General features: G+C 31.0%; 1 non-coding gene across 1 annotated transcript; it reads right to left on the reverse strand.

Moving 5' to 3' along the window:
- Positions 1-2,381: 2,381 nt before the first annotated feature.
- LOC111753898 (U6 spliceosomal RNA) lies at positions 2,382-2,486 on the reverse strand. Its single transcript, XR_002788666.1, has one exon. It is a non-coding gene; the product is annotated as a U6 spliceosomal RNA (small nuclear RNA).
- Between the last annotated feature and the right edge of the window lie 24,749 nt (positions 2,487-27,235).

Genomic DNA, 27,235 nt, shown 5'->3' on the forward strand with positions numbered 1-27,235 from the left:
TAATAAGCTTTACAAATGTTGTCAAGGTTGGTTTTATGTAAAGAAGTGTTTTTCCCTAACTAAGAAAGGTATATCTTGTGAGATAAAAATTTTAGATGAATAACATGCTTGCATCTCAGTAGGATATTTTAATTGCATTAAATTGTTTGGTTTAGATATTTGAATTAGGGTCATCTAATTATCAGATGACATTTATATTGATATTATATTATTTATATTGATATTAAAACTATTATGATTTTTTACTAGAAAATAAATAACAAGGATATTAAACATCCATGATGTTCCTAAAAATTTTACTTTTATTTGTGATATTTTGCATAATTTATATCAAATACAAATATTTTTTAACTTAGAAAATTTGAGCAATAGCCTAATGAAAACTTTTCAAATATGCAATATATTTATGAAATCAAATTCTGTCAAGAATATTTAAAAGTTCATATTTTTAAAGGTTTGATTCAAAAATCAAAACCATTAACTTAAGCGCAAAATTTCCATTATAAGTGAACTTCTATCAGTATTTTTTGTGTGAGTTATCCATGATAAGCTGAAATAGGATGAAATAATTAAAACTAAAACTTATGTTTCTGTCTTTTTAAGCATATAAATATGATGTTTTGGTTGAGTGAGCTAATAGACCTTTTATCTAGATAAAATGAATTAATGCCAGATTATAAGAGCATAGGTTATTTTCTGTTAAATAATATTAGAGAATAGCCTGGATGAAAATTTGTAAGGGGTACTGAAAGGATTCAAAATAGGCTTTCACTAAAATGTTGCACAAGTAACATATGTTAGACTTTGTACAGATTTTTTTTTTCAGAAGACTTTTTACTTTTTGGAAAATTGTGAAGATCTTATGACGATCATTTTATTATTTTTGTGTTCGAAGGCTAAAGTTGTAATTTTATATTAAAGTAACAAATCTAAGATACTTCTAAAACATTTTGTGAAATATGTGAAGTCAAACAATGGAATTTGATTTTCCATTGAAAATGCATTCACATAATAAATCACAGAAGAATGGGCGTTTGAAAGACTTCAGATTACTATAACTTTGAATAAAAATGTTTAAATTCTAAATATGGTTTTCTTTTACTCATAAATACCAAAGCTTGTACTACTGATTCCATTTTTTCAGTTTTATGTACTTTGTAGGTAATTCAGTGAGAAACTGATTATTACAAGCAGAAAATATTTTCAGTGGCTCTCACAATACAGATTAGCTTTCTGCTTATTTTACTGTAATATAGTTACCACAAAAAATGGTAAGATCAGCATTATTTTTTATCACTAAGTTGCATAGTAAAGAATTAGTCTCCAAATGAATATTATTTGGAGTTGCTCATGGCTTTACAGCAAGTAACAGAATTTTAATTCAGACCCACATTTTCTGTTATCTATTTGTATTTGAATAATGAGACTGATATAACTGCTGTTCATTGCACAAACACAAAAATCACTTGTGTAGGAAAGAGTAGAGGAACACAAGCAATATATCATCCAAAATGTTTGCTGATAGGTTAGCTTTGAGGGGAAAAAAGGTTCAGGATGAGACAAAAATATGCTGTTTCACTTACAAGGACAAAGAGCAAAGACACTTGGTAAGGAATTTTACCTTGAGAAACAGCATCTCAAATCTATTATAAAAGAAATTACTCTGAAAGAAGAGTTTCAAACAAAATATTCACTGTCTTTTGGGATATTCAATTTCCTTTTCTCCACAAAGCTCTTTCAAAATTCCTGCATCTACACCACTTTGAAAATGAGACCACTTAAAATTAAACCATAGATACAAGTCAACAGATTTATTGGAATTCTCTGTATGACAAGTAGGAGACAAGGGACCCAGCAGAGAAGCTTGTGTCTATGTAAAAGAGGATTTATTAGTTTCCAGAGGGTGATTAGCTGCTGAGAACTGTGATCCCGATGGTAAAGGATTTTATGTGACTAACAAACCTTAGTGTCTGATTATGAGAACCTTATGGGACTTAGGATTAGAATAGAGCTACATTTGGAACGTGACATTTGTAAAGAATGTCAAACACATTTGGGAAAATCTAAGGCTGAGAATTAGCAGTCATGTGTCCATTCCATTGCAAATTCATAAAATAAACAGCTCTCAGTACAGGTAGAAACCCAGAGGAACTGGTACTACTGAAGATCTAGAAAAGCATATTCCTGCAGCATATGTGTTATCAGCATCACACCATAACATGGACCATGCACACGCTAAGGTAATACATATATGTATGCATACTCTAAGGAAATATACATATGTCCTGAGAGAGCTTGCATCCTTGAGGAGGGTCCAGCATGTGCAGATTGGTGCCGAGGTGATGGTGACTGGTGAAGCTGTTCTTCTATAATTATAAATAAAAAGTATGAAATAATTCACAAATTGGCATGCTATCCTTTCGCAGGACCCATGTCAATCTCTTCACTATCATTCTACTTTGAGCATATGCTCTGTCAAAGTGAGCACTCCTAAAAATAATTTTAATGAAAATACTCATACAAATTTTCAAAAATAACAATAAAACTATTCTGAGAAACACAGCTAAACTCAAGTTCTAGAATGTAACGAATTACTACTGGAAATAGTGAACTTTTAAACTAATTTATGATGCCATTACATTTATTTTCAAAACAGGTAATCACAAATAGAATGAATGTTTAATTTCTTTAAAAAAGCTTATGACACCAAAAGCACATTATCAAGCAGAAGGGAGAGACGCGCTGGAAATGAAGGGAAATATTTTGAAGTAATGAATAATATTGGGTCATTTTCTTTAAAATAGTTTTTAATTTAAACATTTACCATGAGTTATGATTGCAGCTTGTTGGTCAACTATTTATGACAATTCCTGTGCTCACCCACCGTATTCACCAGGTCTGACACCATGCAACTTCTCACTTTTCCACAAAGCCGAAATGACCATGAAACGTAAAGGTTTTGAAAGGATTCAACCAAGGAGGTAGCCATAAATTCCTAAATCCTGCTTCAGAAAGTGCTAAGAAAAATAAGTGTTCAAAGCAAGAGAGATTAGTAGCAATGTGTTTTTACAGTAATAATACTTTAAAAAAATTCTTCGGTCCCTAGTTTTTAATCACAATTTGAATAATTCAGTATGTTGAAAAAGCAATTACATAGTTAATAGTGAAGTGGTAAAAATTAAGACCAGTAACATTTGCAAATGAGCAATGATGCTTGGAGAAATCCACATATGTATTTAGAGACACACATATACACAAACATAGAGGATCAAAAAGACTGAAACTTCAAATCTAAATATTATATATTGCTTTATAAGTGTGCCAGAACTGATTGGAAAAATAACTGAACAGTCAATTTGGAAAAATGCATGTGGAAATTAAGATTTCAAAAAACTTAAAAATCTTTTTAAAAATAAGAAATAGCAGCAGATTACAATATTAATTGTCATATTATATGCAAAGTTAACATAATAACATTTCCACTATAAAGAACAGTGAAATGGTCTGTTTCAGACAAATTCTTACCCTTTAAGATTTGTTGTTCTGTATCTTCAACTCTCCACCTAATTATCTATCCAATTATCTCTGCATTAATCCATCCTTCATTTGTCTATTTACCTGCAATTTAAATTCACATTTTTCTTCCATTATTCACTCAGTTTTACAAGAGGAGTTTAAAGTGTTGGAGAACCTATGAATCTGAACTAAGATTTGCAAGCTTCAAGTCAAGGTCAGAGTCAGGATGAATGAAAATCTTTACTGAAAACAGCAGTTTCCAGTTAAAACTCCAGAAAGTGCAACAAATCTTAGTGACACAGAATTACCAGACATAGATACCAAAATGTGTCTTCACACTGATCCACCACCTAGTTGGACTCAAAGGATCTACTCTTAATTTTATTGACTTCTTTTCTAAAGGTTCAATTTATTATTTAAACTTACTATATTTAAATTCAAATAAGTTTGTTAAATACACAATTAATATAAATTAAATATATATTTAAAGCATATTATATATCAGCACATATAATTAAAATATATAAGTAAAGCAAATAGAACTCTGTATGCCAGAAAAAAAAGGATGAAATGATCACAGAAAATATAAAATAATTCAAGATGCAGTAATCATAAATGATAGAAACATGACCAATGATGATGTAGTTTCAGGATTAAGAAGTGAATGTTTTTATATGTTCAGAAATTAATAAACACAGGAAAAGTTGGACATGCTAGAACTGCAAAGTGTAAAATTAAGAAGTCAGCAGATAAAATTGTATATTAGTCTCAAGAAGATGTGATGATGTGATGACACAGCAGAAACAGAGCTCAATATTTTGTATAAAAAAGGGCATCACAATAATGCAAGTGAAAAATATTAAAATATGTGTGATCCAAATTAGGGAAAGACACAAAGGATATGAAAAGTTTTAAAATCCATATAATCATAATGTCACTGATTGCAGATGTTCCAGGATCACAAACCTTGTTCTAGATCCTTGCATCTTTGACAAGGAATCCTGTTCCTATCAAGCAACTGGCCTCATACTCAAGCAGAAATGAATGACAGAGCTTTTGAGATTGCTCTGCAACCTTTTCCCTTGACAACCTGCTACAAATTTTTTAGCTTCTTGATGAGTTCCAAAGCTCTGGTCTGCTCCCCACTCACTGAATGCGGTTCCTTTCTCCTTCCGAACTGCCTGCTGTATTAAAAAGACATCTTGAAAAAATATGCCAGAACAAAAGCCCGAGTGAGAGTAAGACTGAAATCCCCACTTTCTGGAGGATTTTAGTTTTGTCTTGATTACCCAGTATGTCCAACTATCCCTCTTTTTCTTCCTCTCTGTTCTGATGTATACATGATATACATCACATGTCATATACATATCATATATAAGATTCTATATTAGTCTGCTGATTTTACATGCATTTTGATGCTTAATACATATCTCAAAATTCCTATTCCTAGAGACAATATGATGATCTATAATACTCTGCCTTCATATCTGTTGCTCCTACAATATTTATAATTTCATTTTATAGCAACTCTGTACTTCTTTTGCCTTAAATCAAAACTTGGGGGTTTTCTGGTACCCCATTGGATTCATGACTTCAATCTATCCATCCCTTATTTTGTTTTCAGAAAATATTCAAAACTGTCCATCCACTGTAATCCTATTTGTTTCCGAGCAGTACTATCGGTTAGAAGTCTATTCAACAGTGACAATGTCTTATATTTCTATTGGCTACAACATAGTTTAACCCTATATAGCAATTGAAAATTTGAAATAATAGTGCCATAGAAAACTTTAATTTTAAATTAATCTATACTGCTTTAAATATTCACAAATGCCTAATGGCTACAGCATTGTAAATGGCTACCTGTCTACATAATCTTACTAAAACATTTTTTACATAATAAAATTTATTATTTCCAATTATTCAGCTCAATTGAACTAACATTGCATTCAATAGTGAATCTATCTTGATAAGTGAGTGTCAGACTCTTCCCATTGCTCAGTGAAAGTCCTCATGCTTCTCAACAGTCACACCCAGCCCAGCCCAAGGAAGCCAGGGATCTACATTCATATGAAATTATAGCATGCAGATTATGGGTTTGGTTTCTTTTTTGCATAATGAGCATTATTCCTTAGTGGCCATATATTATTAATTGATTCTTTTATTTTAAAATAACCTTTAATAAACATTTTGTCTCTCCATTTTCCAATTGATTAATTATTGTTTTTTCACATTTTGGGTACTGTAAACAATGCTTCTATGAACATTCACATGCAAGAGTTTATGGGGCTGGGGATTTAGCTGAGCGGCATAAGTGCCTGCCTTGCAAGTGCGCAGTCATAAGTTCGATCCCTGGTACCGATAAAAAAAGAAGAAAAAAAAAAAGACTTTATGCAAGAGTTCCATTCCTGTTGGGTAAATATCTAGAGTTGGAATTACTGGGTTATATGTAGTTTTTCACTTAATTATTCAAGAAATTAAAAGTTTAACTTAATTATTGTACCATTTTACAATCCTATTAGCAGTGCATGAGGTTTTTTTTTTTAATATATCTTCATCATCATAGCAGTTTTTACATCTTCCTGTGGCTATTTTAGTGCTTACAACATGGCTTCCTATTATAGCTATGATTTGAAACTCACTATTGATTAATAATATAAAATGTTTTCTTGTGTCCCTTATTAGTGATCTCTGTATCTTCACTGGGGAAGCATCTGTTCTTCCCATTTGTTCATTTTGATCATACTGTTTACCTCTTTACTGAAATGTAAAAGATTTTTCATTTGATAGATGCAGCAAAATTTTATCTCTTTATGCATTTTTGCCTATGTCTTTTTCATTTTATCTTCTCAGTAAAAACTTTTCTGGACTTGATATTTAAAAGTTCAATCACTCTAGTACTGGCTAATAATCTTTGCCCTTTAACATTTTATCAGTGTTTCACATCATCTAATAAAACACATTTCCACTTAATAAGTAGAATGTAAAGTCAACAGGAAAATACTTTTTATCTATTTTCAACTTTCTGTACTGAATTTTAATAACGAATTGTAATTATTTGTAATTTGAATAAAAAGTGATGGATCTGGCCAACGGTGACCAGTCCCCCCCTCAATTGAAAAAGCCAGAACATAGGGACAAAAGGTCCATTGCCACATTACCAGAACCTAACCACAAGAATGAGGAAATACTCCCTGTAACGGAGAGCCCGCTGCCAACCTCCTCCACAGAAAGACAGGTTACATAGAAAGTACAAGAGCCACCCACAGCTCTCAGCCCATGACCTAAAGAGTAGCTACCCCACCTTTTAACTGCCAATAAAAACCCTGCTCAGCCCTGCCCTGGGCGCCTTGTCCTGGTCGGCTGGGTAAAGTGACACTTCTGTTTCCTTTGATTAAAACCCTTCCTGTTGATCTTACAGAGGGTGCTATGGTTCTTGATGTGGGGTTTGGTCACTTTATCAATCAGATACTTCAAATTTTATGTCAAATGATTTTTCAATTAATTAGTTTCAGTTTTTTATTATGAAATAATAAAACTGTTAGGTATTTTAGGTTATGAAATTTGGCTACTGCATAACTATATATATATATATATAATATATGTATATACACACACATATATAAATTTAATCTACATGATGCATTTTAAATACTTGAAATTTAAAGATAATATATGACATTTTTTCTGTAAAATCATATAGGTAGTACAAGAAATTTTGTTATGTTTTGACTTTTTAAGTTGTTTTTTCATAACTAGATAAAAATGATGACTATTCAGTAATGGAATGGACCTTTCGTCATCTTCCAAAAAATTCAGTATTAAAGTCTTATTCTTACCCTGCATTTAGTTTTAGTACTAAATCGATCTTGAATTTGTTTCTAACTTCCTGCCTACTTAGGTTTAGAACCAATCTATTATGAGCTGTCTGAGGTTCTTTTCTGAATCTAAAAGTAATCTTATGCTTAATGGTATTTTGCAGGAAGTACTTAATATTCTCCATAAAGTGGGGAAAATAACCTCATGCTTTACTTGTCCTATAAAATGCTTCATGGTTAAGAATTTTTATTAAGAAAAGAATTTACTCTCATTTAAGTATACCTGAAGCACAGTACAGTTTTTGCATATATAAAAATTACTTTGCCAGTTTTTGATTATTATATAATTGATATAAAATCATATATGTTTTAAATAATTTAACCAAAATACCAGACATAGGATTTCTTTTTCTTATATGTAGAATTCATAAAGAGTACATGAGCTATTCTTCCTGTGATTTAATTCTCTTTATACATCATAAATGTACATAAGCCATTTAGACTTTTATATGTTTATCTCTGCATAAGAATATAGACTAAAAATAATGTTTCTTTAGCGTTTCACAAAGTTTTGGGAAAATAGAATAAATCATAAGTGCTTGTTATGTTTTAAGTGTTGAACAAATGCATCTTATATATTTACCTTTGTGTAGATTAAAGAACAAAGTTTATAAATGTTTACAGAAAATGTGTGCTGTGAGATACATTCCTTTAGTTGTCACAATAAATGAATAATAAATTCAATGTATCTGAAGTTGTTATTGAAATTGTATCAATATATTATTTTTACATCATATTGCAAATAATGAAAAAAAATCATGACAGTATATGTTAAACATTTAGAAGACAATGAAGAATATGTGATAATTTAGTGTTTCCTATTTGTATTGAGAGAGGGAGAGTATATGCATAGTGGAAGACAGAGAAAACAGTTTCTTAAATTACATAGTGGTAACAATCTAAGAGTGGGTATCACAATAATATTTGAACTTGTTCAATAACCCGTATATATAATTTTGCTCACTTAATTATCTTCTTTACTATTTATCATATATACTTAAAATCATCTGTCTCGTAGAATATATAATAAAATACTCCCCATACCATAAAGATGAGAAATCTTTTACTTTATAACATGGCAGGTTGATAGTACCTATTTCAGTGAAAATGTGCAAATCTTAGATTTGAATTTATCTTGTGATAATTTATTTAAATCTTCAGTCTAGATCACATGACATATACGTAATAATCTAGTTTCCTAATTCTGTATATATAGTTTTGTACAGTTTTTAAAATTTTCAAATATTGTAAAATGTTTTATCATAATATTTGTTCAAAAGTTGCAAAATAGCCGTTAATTCTTATTTCCTAAAACATATTATGAATCTAAAAATATTATTATAATATTTATTATCCATTCAAATGTTATCAAATTCATAAAGTGAATTATATGTGAGTGGGAAATCATACTTTATGTTTAAATTAAATATTGTTCTATAAATCTACATTTTTAAAAGCATAAAATGTTATTAGGCCTCTGAAAATTTGCAGCTTCCTTGGAGAAAAATAGTAGTGAAGTTATCTGATGTGGTTATTCCTCAATGTTATATTCCTTGATTAAAACTGTTGACAAAAAGTTTCTAAATTCATAGACAATAAACACGCAAACAGCATAATATGTAGTCATTGTTGTACAAAATTGCTTACAAAATTCTCTCTTTTGTGAATGGTTTACCACTTTTATATATGGATAAAGTGTTTCCAAAAATATCTTTATGCATATATTTTAAAGTGGTCACTATAATAATGATGCATATTAATTTTTATAATTATATCATTAGTGATTCATTCAGTCTATTGTAATTTTAAGAGTATACTTAAAATTTTGTAATAACTTAAGTAAATAAATTTTATCATCCCATGAAACAATAAAACATTTAAAACCATGACTGAAGCTTGATCACAGAAAATTCTAAAAATATTTAGTACTATCACAGTAGTTCTGTGCAACTATAAGATAGCTTAAATAAATTAAACAATATATATGTATATAAAAGATAGTTATCCTATGAATTTCTGTTAATGAATGAATTATCCTTTGAGTTATACTATGAATTTCATTGATAAGAAATGATTGTGTTACTATTGTTTGGACAATTAAGTGCCCATATCTTGTAATCTGAATAACTAATTTAAAGATAACAATATGCAACATAATAAATACTGTTACCTTCCTGTTATCTTGTTTTGAAATTTTGTTCTTTTTCTCTTTAAATAAAAAGTAAACAAAGTGTGTTATTTATGAAAAGAGAACCCGAATCAGTTTCTCCTAAATCTGATTCTGAGTAAAAATGATTTGAGATCATCGTTAGGGGGCAGCAGCTAACTAGGGAAAAAAGTACTCAGCTCTAAGCAGACTTCAGACTATACACTGCAATGGTTACATCATGTAATCAAAAGTTCATGGCTTTTAAGGTATCACTTGACAATTCCATTGTCAAAGTAGCTAAATAATAGCTTTTGATAACAACCTAAATTTACAATCTAGAGATTGAGATTTCATTTTTTATCGCCAGCTGTTAAAGTTCTATGTACTTTCTCAATTAATATCTAAGCAATCTTATTTTATAATGAAAAATGAAATTTTATACTGAAAAATGGAAAAAGGAAAAATGAACTGTTAATCTTTAATGTTAAACACATAGCACAAGTTAAAAGCAGCAACAAATAGAGAAGTAAAATAAGTCTGCATATGTGTGGGGGTTTTTCGAAAATTGCATAACAATAGAAATTTGAAACATAGATTAGAGAATATTTTATTCTGCATTTTTACTTCACTGGAAAGTAGAAAAGTTGACAATTAAAATTCTTGTGAAATATTTTCAATAATTAATGAGTAAGTGTTAGAGTCTGTGCCTAAATCCCCAACCCCCAGACAGGTGCATAGCAAAGGCCCAAAGGAGTGAGACAAGCAGCATGATCTCTAGGGGCCAAGGGGCCAGAGGACTGAACTCCTCTGCAGGATTTGTAACTATGCTAGCTGGCCAACCAGCTGGCCCTGGGCAATCAGAAGAAGCAAGGAGTTAAGTGGAAAATGCAGGAAACCTGAGCAGGACCTTGGGAAAAGGTTCAAAGGCCCCTCGGAGTAACAGATGGTGCTAATTAAGGATAACTACCTAGAAAGTCTCCAGGTGGCCTTAGATGTGACCTATCTTGTCCTCTAAGGCATCTTCTCAATTTTCAGTTCAGCCATGCCCAGGCCACACCACAGCCTGGCACGTGTATTCAGCTTCGAAGGCTCCAACAAGTAAGCATATTCACAATAGTGAAATTTTATTTCATCACTCCATTAAGTTACATAGAAAAGGCCCATATCTGCAAACAATCACTACTTTTGGAATTATATTTGATCTTTATGTAGCCAATAACAATTGTTTTAGTGTTAAGCTGTGCAAGCTCCTTAGGCACATTTAGTATATTTCAGAAATTGTATAAACTGGACTTTAACTTTAGTGCTTTAATTAGAGATTGAAAATTAGAAGCTGAGTGTATCATTGATTCTTTCTTTAGAAATGAATTATTCATATAACCATTAAACATCTGTGGATTATCAACACCAACAAGTATAACAAGTGCTTCAGAAATTTACACATTCAACAAATGTTTATAGAGCCTATATTTGTACTAAGCATTTGAGAAAGAGGAAAATGTTGCCCCAAACTATATATTTTGGGGTTTTTGTCCTCATGAAATTTACAGTAAAACTCTTTCATTTCATTTTTATATTTAAGAAGAAGAACATTTGGAATTAGGGATAGTAACAAGAGGGTAGCAAAGAATAGTAAGTTTGAAATTACTTTAGTTTCATCTATATTAGGCAGCATTATTCCATGAAAACAGTGCAATTATTTATGCTCATATAGTTTCCAATATTCAACTTGAATTGGGGATCATAGGGCAGTTTGCTTTGGAACAGTTTATTCTTAGGTAATATTATACCTAAAACCATCTAAATAAAAATAATATTTAAATTCTGAGTGGATTTTTAAAAAGCTATATGTGGGTCTCCCCATGATTCTAAAAAAAAAAAAACTAAATATACATTTATTTGATTGTTGAAAATGATTAATATATTGAATACATACAATGTATGTATACATTGGCATAATAGTTTTAATGAAATATATTTGCTAGTTCTTTAATTTTTAATCTTCAAATGTATTGTCATTAGCGTCCCATCTAATTAGTAGTACTTACAATACTTACCACAATATTGAGATTGAAAAACACACCATATGGAGACTTGTACTTTGGATATAGAACTCTGCATTCACACATGTACAGACTTGTAAAAAAAAACTAAAATGAGAAGAAAGAAAGTTTTATTTTATTTAGACAGTTATGTCTTTGAAAAAGGTAAAACTCTGGCTTTGGAAGTTTCTCAGATTTTATTACTAGACCACAAAATGCAGATAAGCCTTTATGTTGTCAAAGTATCAATTTAAATTCTTGGCATGGAAAATTCAATGTGAAACTTAAATTTGCATTGCACTATCTCTAATCAAAATGTTAAAAATATGCAGAGGTATCCTTCAGTTGTATCTTACATTGATGTCAAATAAGTATGTCTCCAAATCACAGTGTAGTTACTTCTTGGCATATGAATGAAATTTAAATCAGATCACAAATAGGTGTTATGTTATGCCCATATATTTCTATCCCAAACTATTTATTTCTTGTCATGTTATTATTAAGCTATATCAATTATCTGAACGACTTAACTTGCCATTACATTTTGACTTGCAACATTTATACTTTTATGATTAGATCCCCTGCATAGGTAAAGATCACTGCAAAATATTCGTTACTTTGACTGAAAAAATTGAGTTTTCAAACTGTTAAAAGTATAATATAAACTATATATATTGCCTATGTGACAGCATATTGCCCTTGTTTTTAGTTTCTTGATATTAATTGATCAGCATCATATAAGTTCTTTTTTTCACACTCTTTGTGTTATGTTCTTTTATTTTTTTAAAGAACATTTCCTCTGCAAGGAAAAACCATGTGTAATACAGGTATTATTTAAAATATGAAATGTAAGAAAGTTTTTCTCTTCATTCTCATATGCTTTATTTTCCAATCAGATATTTCACAATTCTGAGCACTCAAAACTGTAAAAGACTGTGTTATTTATTTTTCCTTAGTGGGATATAACAGATAGACATACTTTAAAAGAGAAACGGTTTAGTTTAGCCCTCAGTGTCAGAGTACTCTATCCATGTTTACTTGGCTCTAAGGCAGAAATGTCTTTACAGAAAGACACAGTGGAAGAAAGCTGCTCAACTGATGACAGACAGAAAGCAGACAAAGCAAGTAAAAGCCAGCAATTTAGGAAAGAACTGGGGACAAGAATGTATCATTCTAAGTTACATCCCCAGAAAACTATTTCCTCCAATCAGACCTTACCTTGTAATTGCATATTAGCTATGCATCAATTGATGGTTGATCCACTGAGGAAATCAATACACTCAAGGTATTACCTTTTCAAACCTCCACCTCTGAGAGCAGGGGTCTTTTAGGTGACACTTTTGTTCCAAACCACAAAGGTGAGTGCGTGCTAGTCCCTGAAAAGGAAACATGGGTGATAGATTTTGGATGGTAGGATGAGATGCAAGCCATTATTTTTTTTTTTAAAGTGGTAGGCATAACAAGCATAAAAATTTGGAAGTTAAGGAAATTACTTGTCAGATATATACGTCATTAACATTAATCCACTTTACAAATGTTAAACTAAAACCAAGCTCCAACAGGTTAGCTGTGCATCCTTAATTTTTGCTATCATAATTGTATCATAGACAGGTAAATTAGACGGAAATTAATAGACATTCAGAGAGAGATATGGCCCTTGAGAAACTCTATGTAGAGAGATATGCCAAGATTATGGTTGAATAAGCATGTAAAAACTGCCAGTTCTCAAGACTTGAACACAGTAGCCAGAACAGCAAGCCTCCCTAGAGTCAAACAGCAAACTGAGATCATGCTGTAATTAGCACCGCTAGGTCCAGTGAACCAGTTAGACATAATTTGCATATACAGATCACCAGGACTTCTGGCCCCATGATCCCTTCCTTTCCAGAGAATGTCTTTGTTCTTTCCATATACCCTTACTGTGTGATTCGTTTCCCAACTGGATCAATATTAGCTAAATAACTATACCTATAATTCTATAAGTCAATTGTAGTTTGATTATATCATATCCATATTATGATCTTGCTACATAAAATACCACTGAAACGGAGCTTCATTGGTCAACCATTCAGAACCCCTTGTGGAAATCCAGGAGATAATCTTCTTATAATTGTTTCAATAAATCTCTCCTAACTTCCTCATTTGGCTTGCAGATTCATTCCTCAGTGCTTTGAGACCGTGAACTTGGCATATACGACATTTAACAGGTTTCAAGTTATTTTCTCCTTAGCACTTGCACTGGTAATAGTTTTCAGTGTACCCTGCATACAGCTTCGTATTCTAGAACTCCACATAACTTTAAAGCTAGAAGGATCTGAACAAGAAGCAACAAAATTTCTGGATTTTTTTAATTTTTATGTTTTTTGTTACCACTCACATATTCAATTTAAATTTTGTCCTAGTGGTTGGAAGAATTTTTCCATTTCTTAAGTCTTCTGTTTAGTTCTGAAATCCTCAATTCAGAAAAAAAAAAATGTTTTCATCTACTTGCCAAACAGTATTGTCAATATTCATCCTAATATTCACTATTTACTTCCATCATAGTCTGGGAAGAAATTTTAGAGTTGTGGAATGGACTATTGTTCTAATAATTCCATGAGGAAGAGAACCTGTAGGTGCAGGTACAAGTTTGTCAAACTTGACTGTGCTTTTCAAAGCTTGTGTTTTTCAGCCCATACTAAAAATATTTACCCATTCTCAAATATTTGTTCTTCCTGAGATATTCGTGTAGTTACACTTATTTAAAAAGAGACATTTAATTTGAGACTTTCTGAAATGATATCTAACTAAACTTAATATTCTCCTTTTCAGCATAAATGTTAAAATGACACAGTAAATTGTCTTCTAGATTAAGGAAAATCATTACCATTTAGAAAGAAGAGAAAAACATAGATTTATAGTGGAAAAGAAAACCATTAGGTAGGTGAGATCAATAGATGTCTAGCATATGAGAGATTTCTGTGACACCTTAAAAAATGAAATGATTTTCATTTATAGACACAAGGATTTATAAATTTAATATAAATGACTTCTAATTTAATTGAAAAAGAAATTTGAAAGCCTAAAAGAGACAAGCCTTAGATCATGAATTATAAAATGCTATATCCCATCTTAAAAAAGCATAATAAATAAACATATCCTTGACTGAATGGAAATTAAATATATCTACTAAAATTAGTTTTAAATTATTTTTTAAGTATTCATTCCCTATATGTATAATGAAAAACTTACATATTCACTGCAATTTATGACTATAAACAAATTTATATATTAATTTTTGTTACTTCTTGCTTGAGTCTTGTTTAAAGTATTCAAATTACCCAAAAGACTCCTGTGCACAGAAATGGTGATTTGGAAGGTAATTTGACCAATCCTGATAATTTATAGGGTTCCTGACAATTAGTATACTATTCAATATTAATTAATATTAGCTCTCTTGAAAATAGCTTCCTAACTATAAAAATGAGGGAGTTTGTAAATTTATATCTAAAGTTCTGTTATTCTTCAAGTTATTTAAGTTTATAAAATGCACTTGATTTAAGAGATCACAGTTGACAGTGATGAGACATTTTTGAGAAAAAAATAGATTTTTGAGATACCTCAATATTCATTGAAAGTTCTACCTTAACAAGCTTACATAACACCATATGGGAATTTCCAGTGCATGTAATACAAAAGTAATGAAAATTAGTTAAACAAAATACAGATTTTTTAAAATACACTAATATAGTGATATATATAGATATATATTCAAATCTTGGTATTTAAATATAAGAGCGATTATATAGGTAACAGCTTGACTTAATTGATTTCTGTAACTTCTGTCTTCCTTATGAAAAAATTTTCAATATTCCTTTTCATTTTACAAATTTGTTGTATATATTTGAAAAATAAAACTACATACATTTAAAATTTCCAAGCAATGACTCTGTATATGTATATATTGTCAAATAATAAACTCATTTTCATGCTCATATGCACATAATTAGCCTTTTTTGTGTACTGAGAAAACTTCAGACTTCTCTCACATAGAAAACTTTAAGTATCTTTAGCCAATAAATTATTAATAGAAACATCTTATTATATACTTGATTCCTTTTTGTTTGTTTTTTGTTTTTATCAGTACCAGGGATTGAACTCACGACTGCTTGCTTGCAAGGCAGGCGCTTATGCCGCTGAGCTAAATCCCCAGCTAGAAATTACTCATCATATGACTGAAAGTTTATATCCTTTAAACGAATTTACTTATTTTTCCTACTCGAATTCCAGACACCACAATTCCACTCTTCCTGTGTCTTTGATTTTTTACATTTTATATTTTACATTGATATCTTGTAGCAAAATCTTTCTGTGTCTGGTTTACTCCACTTAGCTTGATTTCATGTCCTTTTACATTGCTGCAATAGCAGAGTTTCCTTCTTTTGCATGACTCAATACTACACTGTGCATGTATATGCATGCATGTGTTCATAAATATAAGCGAGTTTATAATAATTCCTATGTGTTACTACCTTGATGGCTACTTAGTTTCATTTCATACCTTGACTGTTTTAAGCAATACCATAAAGAATGTAGAAAAGCAAACACACATCAGAGATTCTGTTTCAAATTATTTTGGGAAGATATGTGGTGGTAGGATGTCTAGATAACACACAGTTCTATATTTAATTTTTAAAGAACCATATTACTACTTTTTTTTGTTTGTTTGTTTGTTTGTCTGTTTGTTTTGAGACAGGGTCTCGCTATGCACTTCAGGCTGGCCTTGAGCTCACTTTGTAGCCCAGACTGGTCTCAAACTCACAATGATCTTCCTGCCTCGGCCTCCCGAGTGCTGGGATTACAGGCATGAGCCACCACGCCTGGCTACATCTTATTACTTTTCATACAGCTTAGTTTTATTTTTTCCAGGAATTGAACTCAGGACCTGGCACTTGCCAGGCAGGTGCTTATGCCCCTGAGGTATGCCGCCATACAAACTGAGTTGTTTTAAAGTGCTAACTGTGCATTTTTTCTATTTGTTTCCTGATATGCTATTTTCTGCAATTTTAGATATACATATAGTTTAGTCTAAAATTTATCAGTTTTTATGTGTAATGACTATTGTAGATCATTTCATTAAAAGAATCACTGGCTGAGTAGCAATTGTTACTATTTAATTTCAAGTTTTGCACCAATGTATCTTTGATATTCAGTGTTTTCTTATTTGCTCTATTCAGTTTAACCTTTACTTCTCTGATAAAAAACTACTTTGTGTTCCTTTTTTTAGATTTTAGAAATCTTAATTAAATTTCTTTAGGTTGTGTCTTGAATCTTTCTCTCTACTTTGAAATCCAAATAATGTATTAAAATATGAAATAATCTAAGCCAATAACAAATAGAAATATTTTCTTTTATGTGTTGGAACAGAAACTAAACTATTGAGAAGTAATTTTCCAAGCACCAACAATGTATTATGATCATATATAAGAGCATAGCATAGATGAATTATGCCAGTTTTAATAAGGTTTTGTGAGAGATTGATCATCAGGTTTACACAGGTAACTATGTTTAGAGGGAGACCCTACTGCATGGTCTGCATTTTGGATATACAATTGATCTTTGTCTTTATTCATCTCACATTAGCAAAATCACCTAATCACTGGATTTAACTGAAACACACCATCTTCAAAAAAAAGAAAGGAAGAAAGAAAGAAAGAAAGAAAGAAAGAAAGAAAGAAAGAAAGAAAGAAAGAAAGAAAGGAAGGAAGGAAGGAAGAAAGAAACATTTACAGCAGGGCACAATCAACCCCAAATATTTGTATAACTGCAAAAGATCTGAAGATTTTGGCAACCTGTCTTTGTTTTACCTGTTCACTGTAAATAGTGTCTTTTTGTTCCATTTAATGTCCCACTTTTCACACTGTGATTCTTTTTCTTACTTTTGAACTCTTTTCAGTGACATTCAAGTGTAGTATTTAAGCACCGTCTAATGTCCCCAAGTTCAAGAAAGCTGTGAACCATCACACAGAAAACCAATGTGGGTGAGCTGAAGTTTGCATTAGCGTGAATTACAGTGCTGTTGGCCATTATTTCAGTGTCATGAATCAACCATAAAAACATTCACAAAAAGAAAGAGAAAAGTTGCCAGTCCCTACATGAGACTGCTCTTAAAGAGTCAAATATTATCTGCGCGTGTGACAATGCGTTTTGAAAGACAGGAATATGCCCAAATTTATGGATTCAAAGGCAATAAATAAAAAAAATAAATAAAAAGACATATTGAGACTAAAATTTAAGAAATTTATATTCGTATTTCCCAGGGTCACATGAATGTTAAATTCTTCATGACTAGTTCTGGTTTATCTAACACATCTCAGAAATAATAGGGCATGACAAATATCAGGCTTGCTGGTGCAGACAAGTAGGCTGTAGAAGAATTTTTAAAAGCCTGCTGTTATACAAGGATGTATTGTGTGGAAAAGTAGGTTTTCTGGCTGATGAAACTGTATTGTTTGGAAAACAAGCTGACAATCCTGTTATTATATAAATAGTGGTTTATTTGAGTAAAGTATTCAGAGTCCCTTAGGACACTAACTTTATATTTTCCCAAGATGTAACAAGAGCTCGATGTTTGCAATGGCTTTGTAAATCAAAACAATTGACTATATGTGACATTTTCCTATTCTATTAGAGTACTAACATTTCAACATATAGCTGCTCTTCAGCTAGACATTTTCCAAATATATTGGCATATCAGAAACTAAATTAGGAATAAGAATATAGTAGACTTTGAGTCTTTCAATTATTTGTTTTCCTTTTAAACAAAAACATTTAATTGTAATGATTATAATAGTTGTGTATTCCTTTCCAAAGATGATTTATCAGTACTCCAATGGAATCTATGCAAACAACAAACTTAGGTGCAATTAGCTTTGGATTATAATGTATATATTATAATATATATTCAATGTATTGTGGAAGACATCATGGTATCATCAATAGTGTAAAGACCAAAATATGAACGTAGGCTGATACAAAACAGGAGTAGTGCTTAAATTTTTATTTGCTTGTTTAAGTTTATTTTGGCTTTTGAGACAAATTTTGTATGTAATTCAGCCTGGCTTTGAACTCACTATGCAGCAGAGGCTGGCTCAAACTCAGAAGTCCTTCTGCCTCAGCCTCAGAACTCATACTTTAAAAAGGAATAAATTGAAACCTTTTTTTTAAAAAAGCATTTGATTTTCTTTAATATAAACAAAGGCACTTGAGTTACCTTGTAAAATATTCATTGCATACTGATTTCCTAATAAAATCATTGTGCCTTATTTTTAAAACTTAGTATCATTTTTATTACATAAAATCCTAAAGTTTTTGCTTGTAGTGAATTTTTATCTTTGTGGAGAATTTTTTTAAATTACCTTTTTTGTTTTTTCAATGCACACTTCTGTCTAGATTCAAAATCTTACAAAATTTATTTTAGCATCCTAAATGTTTTTAAGCTATTCTCAAGATAGCTGTTGCAAGCATCAGTTGACTGACGGACAGAAAAGTTCCTCAATTATGCACAACAATCCTGCACTTCTTACTAGTACATGATTGTAGGACATCACAAATATCTTCACTGTGGATACTTGGTGCAAACAAATCTCCATTTTTTTTTTTACCCGCAGCTACCCTTCCCTCCATCTCTTAATCCCCTTCCCATTTGCCTCATGTATTAAGATGTGGAATTCTTAAGATAGTTTATTTTCAGTTTTAATTTATTTCATTTTCAATTTTTACTGAATCTGTGAGAATCTGGCTTTTCATTAATATTGTCTTCTACCTACAAACATACGATGTTTCGCATACATAGTGTTTCTTTTTTTTTTCATTATGTGTTATGGTTTTCCTTACACACATCCTATACTCATATCATTTGTCAGATTTATACTTAGTATTTCACTTGTGAAGGAAAATATAAATGATAAAGTTTTAAATTTGAAATCAACTTTTTTATATAAATATTCTGTCCTACAGAATTCATATAATTGTTTATTTCAGGCTATTTTGTTTTTCTGCACAAAGTACCTTGAATTTAAGAATATAAAGTTTTATTTCTTTCACTTTATTTACTGTAACTTTATTTCATTTCATTTCTTGTTAAAATAGTTTGAACTTTCATATAATGTTGATAGTAGGTGATGAGAGGTAATATCCTTGAATGGTTCCTTAATTATTTTTCTGAATTTTGAAATGTTTTGACTTTTATTCCTTCACAAAAAATATATAATCTAAGTTATATCACCTTACAATTTCCAATCTTCCTGTATTTCACTATGATATTTCCTTAATTTTCAAAAATGATGGCAATTGGATACATTAGAAATGGCATTAAATATGAAATACTAAAAACCTGTCAGATAGAATTTTGTCCTTACATAATATTTTATTTTATTTATTATTTTTAAATTTGTACAGAATATCTATAGGCTCATAATAATGCTTACTTGTGTTCAGTGGAGCTTCTGATAATTTGTACTATTTCTATAATTTTGTGTTTGAATTAATTTAGACATCATTTATTCTGGCAAAATATGCTACTATTTCATTTTACTTTATCAGTGTTTATTCTTTTACCTGAATTTAAAACATGACAGTAAAATCTCTGCATTTTGCTTCTCTTTCAAAGTGGCAATTTCCTCTAAAATTGTTTTGTTTATTACAATAGAGCATACGCTTAATGTTCCCAAAGTATGTTTTACACAGCTGGCAACTTGAAATGTGAAGTTCTGCATCATTCTTCTAGTTATTGCCTTGTTTATACTAACTTGCTGGTTTTGAATATATTGGGTAACTAAAAATATTATCTTATAATGATGAGAAAATTTAATTACTTTTGCTCCATACTGTTAAAAACAACTGAAAAAGTTGAGAAAAGTTAGGTGAAGTCTTGGGTTGCTAATTTATTATTATCCTTTGTTGACAAAATGTCTTAGCTGTAATTCCTTGGACCATTATTTTATGATATAAACCATATTCTCTTAAAATACTAATTTCACAATGATATTATAAACAGTAATTTCCAAACTATCATTAAATTTTGTATATTTCCTTTACTAATATTTGTCTAAAGAGTAGGGTTATTTTAAAACTGTTGACTGAAATGTTGAAAACATCATCTGACAAACGATTTCAAAGTAGTACTTACAGGTAAAATTGTACCCCTGAATCATTTTGACATATATCAAACTCTACTGATATTTTATAATCTAATAAAGGCTTTTAAATTAAATTATTTTTGTTATATAATAGCATTAGATATCAGAAAAGAAAGTATTCCTAAATTTAAATTGCAGATTTCTATAATTTCATCTTCCTAATTTGTTATTAGCCCCTAAATAGCAGTCATACATATTAATGAAATACCTGTAACATGTGATTTTGAATTGAATATAATTTTTTTAAATTTACATTTTTGTGCAGTATTTAAACCGGTATAAACATATCTCTTTGGTCAGGCATTTATAACTTTGTGCAAATGCTTCAGAATATGTTTTGGCTAAGTTTTTTTGAAAGACATATGAACACGTGAATTTTATCAGATTGGTTTTTTTTTTGTTTGTTTTCTTAATTTTCTTCTACTACATTATAGTATTTATAGTGGAAATTGTTCACTGTTTTGTTTAAATCAATTCATTTCAAGGTGTTTGTTTTTTGTAGCTCTTGTAAATAGGATTGCTTGTTGGATTTCTATTACAAAGGGTTCAGTATCGACATATAACCTTATTGCTTATTCATATGTTCATTTTGTATCTTTTAACTTTCTTAAAGTCATTCACTAATTCTAAAAGCTTTGAGGTGGAGTCTAGACATCTTCCATATATATGACCAAGTCTTATGTAACAAGCAACCATTGTTTCTCTTACAATTTATTTATTTCTCTATTGTAACACCACTTGAAGTGTAGGAAATAACTTATTGTTTGAATGTCCTTTTTTTTTTTTTTTTGAGACAAGATTTAGTTGTGTAGTTCATACTGGCCCTTAACTCACAGCAATCCTCCTGCCTCAGCCTCCTGAGTGCTAGGACTACAAGACTGTACCATCATACCCAGATGTTCTACTTTAAAGCATTAAAAATTTTGGTAATTCAAATAATTATTTTAATATTAATTCATGCAATATTTTATTTGAATGTTTTGAAGTGAAATTTAATTTTTCAAGAAATATAAAAATAGCAATAATTTTTATATAACTTTTACTTCACAATATTTATACAGTAGAGAAAAAAATAATTCTATGGTAAAGGACATGTTAATTATAAATCAAATGTATAATCATATATTTATACTTAGGAAATACTACTTTATCTACCACATTGTGCTGGTTATTAGTTAAGAAAAAAATACAAAATTGCTAAATTTGACTAAAGTTAAACACAACTGAAAGAAAAATAGAAGTTTGAAAGCAAGATTAAATCCTTAAGAAATTAATATTGATAAACTTTGAGTATGTCAAAATTCCAGACAATATCAAGCATTATTCAAATAAACACTACCAGGAAGGAGGATTATAAATAATGATAAAATATAACTGAATACCCCATAGGAATCATAAAAAATATAAAATGGAAGCAGATTCTATTATATGTAGACATAACTCATTTACATGTACACCAAATATAAAAAATTATTACATTTCCTATATGAATTGATATGTCATATATGAAATCATTAATGGTGAAACAAATACACATATATCATGATAAAGCTATTTCAAAAAGTATATTCACAAAATGGTAATGACAGTCAATATAATGAAAAGAGATTAAATGAAAGTGAGATTACTGTGCACTACACTAGTTAACTTCTACAGGACACACAAACAAGTTTTGGTGTTTTCCATTCAAGTGCAGGAGACTGACTTTTTCTTGGTAAAACTGGTATATGAACTAGGACATAACACTTGGTATATGGACTAGGATATAATAAAACAACAAATAGTAAAACAAACTCAAGCATGTATTCCTACAGAAATACATTATTGGATTCTGTTTAATATACTCTCCTCTCTAGCATTGCTCATTTCCCAAACTGCTGTCTTATTTTCAAATTTTGGATACTGTATCAGACAACATTTCAAAAAGTCCAATACATTCCCTTAGGGAGAATTGATATATTTTTTTTAGTCTTCTGATTCATGGACATACTAAATATATATATTTATCATTTCTTTAGATTCTCATAAACATTTTGTATATTTCACTCTGCAGCTCATAGATATTACTTGCTATGTTTATTACTAAATAGCTCACATTTATGTTATTATTAATTGCATTCTAATTTTAATTTCTATGCACTTCAAATATTAGTACAACTTACTTTGATGCATAAATCCTTAATGCCACAATGTTGATAAACACATTATTTTCATAGCTTTTAATATTTTTTCAACACATTATTATAATATTCCTTTAAAAAGACAAAAATTATCCTGCTCTTCCAATACAATTTTTTTGTTTTTCTTGCTTTGATATATTTTGGCACCTCCAATTCATTATTAAAATGGAGGTGTAGAGAGCATATAGCCTTGATATACGTTTGATTTGTGAAGAAAGCACTTTAGGCTTTAAACATTAAGTATATACCAGCAGAGATTTTTCCCAGCTAAAGTAATTGTCTACTCTTCATATTTGTAGAACTATTTATCTTTAATAAATACATAATTTTATCTGGCACTTTCTCTACATATATTGTAATGAAAACATGGACACAGAACATTATTTAGGACATTTGACAAAGCCTAAAATGATTTCAGAAGCATTTGATGCTTTTCATTTGCTAAAATTTTTGTGTAGAATTCCTGCTATTTCTGTTAAAATGTTTGGAATATTTCATCAATAAATTCTTCTGAGCTTGCCATTTTTTTGCCATAATTCAATTTGCTAAAAGTTACTTAGGCTATTTCTATTCTTGAATAATGGTACCACATGTTTTTCAATAATATCCATTTAAACTGGGTGGAGTGGCACACACCTAAAATCACATCACTTGGGAGCTAAGGCAGTAGGACTGCTGCCAGTCCAAGGCCAACCTGGAATATGCAATGACTTTAAAGCCAGAATGAACTACATGGTGAGACCTTGTGTTAGGAAAAATATCCATTTCGATCAAGTTTTCAAGTTGAATGACATAAAGTTGTCAATAACATTACCTTACTTTATTTTAAACTATCTGGACAAGGATGAGATTAACTCTCATTCTTGACAGTGATAAACTGTCCTTATCTCTAACTGATCATTCTATCTATATGCCTACCAATTCTAATTGCTCATTCTATGGCATACATTTTTGTTTAGTGATATTATATTTTATTATTTATGTTCTAAAATGCCATTTATTTGTACTATAATATTAAAAATTGGCTTTCTTTTCTGCAGGTTTAATTTACTTCATTATTCTACATATTTCAGGTAGAATTTTATGTCACTAACTTTATATCTTCACTTTTATATAGATATTTAGCAAAAAATTTTCCACTTCATAAGGATTTAGTTTCATTCCATCATTTCTCTGGAATGCAAAATGATTTTTTCCACATTTCATTTGCTCCGCATGTTTCAAATATATGTAATGTGGTGTTTGATAATTTTACAGATGTTATAATTTGCTTGCTTCTACTTTATGTCTCTTCTTGCCTTATAAACTACTTGATTGTTCTCCAGCTATATGTTTTTTAGACTTTTTGTTTTCATTGAAAAAGTATTTTAGACTTTAAGTGTTTTATTTTTAATTTCAGCAACTTTTCTTCTGCAGTTTTTGTCTAATTTAAAAGAAATATAGTATACTTTCCATTTTAACTGGCATTATTATATCTAGAATTCCAATTTAATATTTAAAGAATATATCATCTGTCTCCATCTGTTTGGCATAGACTCATCTTTTCTAATTTATTTCATATGATTGAATATCATTTCCAAGTAAAATATCATATAAATTAAAAGCCATTTTTGTGTTCTCTTTATAACTTTTGAAATTAAAGCTTTTGATTAAAGGTTTGGTTAGATGAGAAATGATTGACTATTTTACAAACTGATTTTCAATGTCACTTACATATTTTCTAATTTTGTACATTCCTTTGGTATTCTAAATTGGGACATTTAATTTAATTTATCTTATGGATATATTTCATGCAAATTTTCTGGAACATTTTCAGTTGACTACTTATAAACTAGCTACATTTCAGAAAGAAAAGTCTGTTCATTTCTTCCCCTCCAATTTGGGTTAACTTTATTTCCATGGTCTGAGTAGTATGATATTTTTCATTTCCTATAATGGTCTGATCATTTTTAAAGGATTTAAAAGTTATATATTTTTTCTATTTCCTTACTTGTGAAAAACTACTTTCTTTCTTTGCTCCATTGGTATGAAACTTAAACTCTTTCATTATCAATTTATTTGTAAATAATGTATTGATATAATTTTACTTAAAATCATCTATTGATTTTGCAATTGTATAATATATTTCAACTGGCCTGAGAAAATCAATAAAACACTCAATGTCATACGATTATAATTTTTGAACAAATAAGAAAATGTCAGGTGTAGATTTATAAAAATCTGCTTAAATTTTTAAATTTTCAGGAGAAAATCTATAGTAATTTGACAGTGTTTTCACTTGGGTTGATGGTTTAGTGGTTTGCATTTGTTTTAACCAGTTGCAAAGACTTGCTTAAACACCTGGCTGCACCACCATGCAGGCCTGAGTGCTTCCCGGTCACTGGCGAGACAGGCCATCCCTGAGCCACCACACTCCAGTTGCCACCTCCAACTCTGTCCCCGCAGACCCAACAGAGGCTGGGAGAGTGGAGGGACTCTGTGCCCAACAGCTGCCCCTGCCCTGCCACCACTGTCACCACCACCACCACTGCCTCTGCCACCTCCGTCACCTCCCTGAATCCGGACCATGTCCTGGAGGGCACGAGGAGGAGGATGCATTGTGACATCGCAGGCCCAGGACTGGACCTACTGGGATGCATCGCCGCCTTCACACTTGCTGCTCGCATGAGGACCTGAGCTCATGGCGCCAGCCCTGAATGGGCCCCTGCCGCCAGAGTTCACTGAGGTCCTTGGGCAGGTGAGTGTGTCTTTGCTGCCACCAGGACCATATGACCAGAGCCCCATGGAGCCACTGTCATGAACGGAGCCCAGAAAAACTGCTTCTGAAAACACCTCTTCAGACAGTAATCAAAAATATAGAACCAGAACTTTCCAGTTTCCTGCAATGATCAATCAGCCTCGGGAAATTGGGCCTGCCTGCCTGTGCCCTGAACTCAGGACTGGGTGATCTGGGGTGAGTGTCTCCACACCATCCCAACCCCCTGTTATCTCAGGTAACACCAATTTTGCAAGGGCAGCAAAACCCCAGTCAGCATGCTTCAGAAAGTCCCTAAGCAATATGGAAAGGCAGAGATCCCCAGACACACTTGTCTGAAAGAAACCAGAAGCATGACAGGAGATAGAAATTTTAAAAAACCTCCAGCCACTGACCATGGAAAAAATAAGCCCAGGAGAGATAAATACAGAAGAGAAAAGGTGCAGTAATCATGCAATGTTAGATACAGCATCAGTGGACATAAATAAATAACTTCATGACCTCATAGACGAATTTAAAACTGTGCTTCTTATCCAAGTGAGGCAAGATATAAAAAGATTCATTAAAGAAATGATAAGCCCCTCCCAAGAGAACACAGATAGAAGAATAGAGGAACTCAGAAAAGGAAAAGAGACCACTGATCGAGAATATAAACAAAATCTAGAATACATGAAACAGACTCAAAGAGATTACAAGGAAACTAAAAACTCCTTGAAAGCTGGCAAAATGACTTGACAGAAACTAAAGTTAGCCTTTTGAAACTTGAAGAAAGATTTATGGTGTGTGATCATGAAAGAAAAGATCTCTTAAAAATAACAAGGAACTAGGAAGAAACAATACAAAGGCTAAAAGATGACAAGAGGATTTATAACTTCAGAATAAAAAACGTGAACAAAGAAGCAGGAGTAATTACAAATGAACTACAAAGACTATTCACAGATATAATTAAGGAAAACTTCCCCAGCATAGGAAAAAGTAATGATACCCAGATAAAAGAAGCATACATAACTCCAGCCACCTACAACCAAAACAGATCTACATCCTGACATATAATAATCAAGATTCCAGAAATCCACCACAAGAACAGAATATTAAAAGCAGCCAGAGAAAAGAAGCAGATTACCTACAATGGAAAAATTATCAAAAGAACAATAGATTTGTTAACACAAACTCTCAAATCAAGAAAAACCTGAGGGGAAATAGTCCAAGCCCTGAAAGAAAATAACCTCCAACCAAGACTGATGTACCTGGAAAAACTTTCTCTCAAAATTAATGGAGAAACAACATATTTCCAAGACAAGAAGGAATTGCGAAAGTTCATGGCTACCAACCCAACCTTACAAAAAATACTGAAGGACATTCCAGAAAGAGAGAGAGAGAGGAAAAAATACCAATATTCCAGCAACAGTGACAGAGAGGCCTCAATGAATGGGTCAGACAGTGGAATGAAGGAGTAAAGTGGACAAATATGACAAAAAAATAAAATAGCAGAAATGAAGCACAGACAGTAAGCTATAATCTTTAATATAGATATCC

Source organism: Cavia porcellus, unplaced genomic scaffold (genome assembly GCF_034190915.1).
Source record: "Cavia porcellus strain 051 isolate PalLab524CR breed Dunkin Hartley unplaced genomic scaffold, mCavPor4.1 scaffold_4, whole genome shotgun sequence".
Taxonomy (NCBI): domain Eukaryota; kingdom Metazoa; phylum Chordata; class Mammalia; order Rodentia; family Caviidae; genus Cavia; species Cavia porcellus.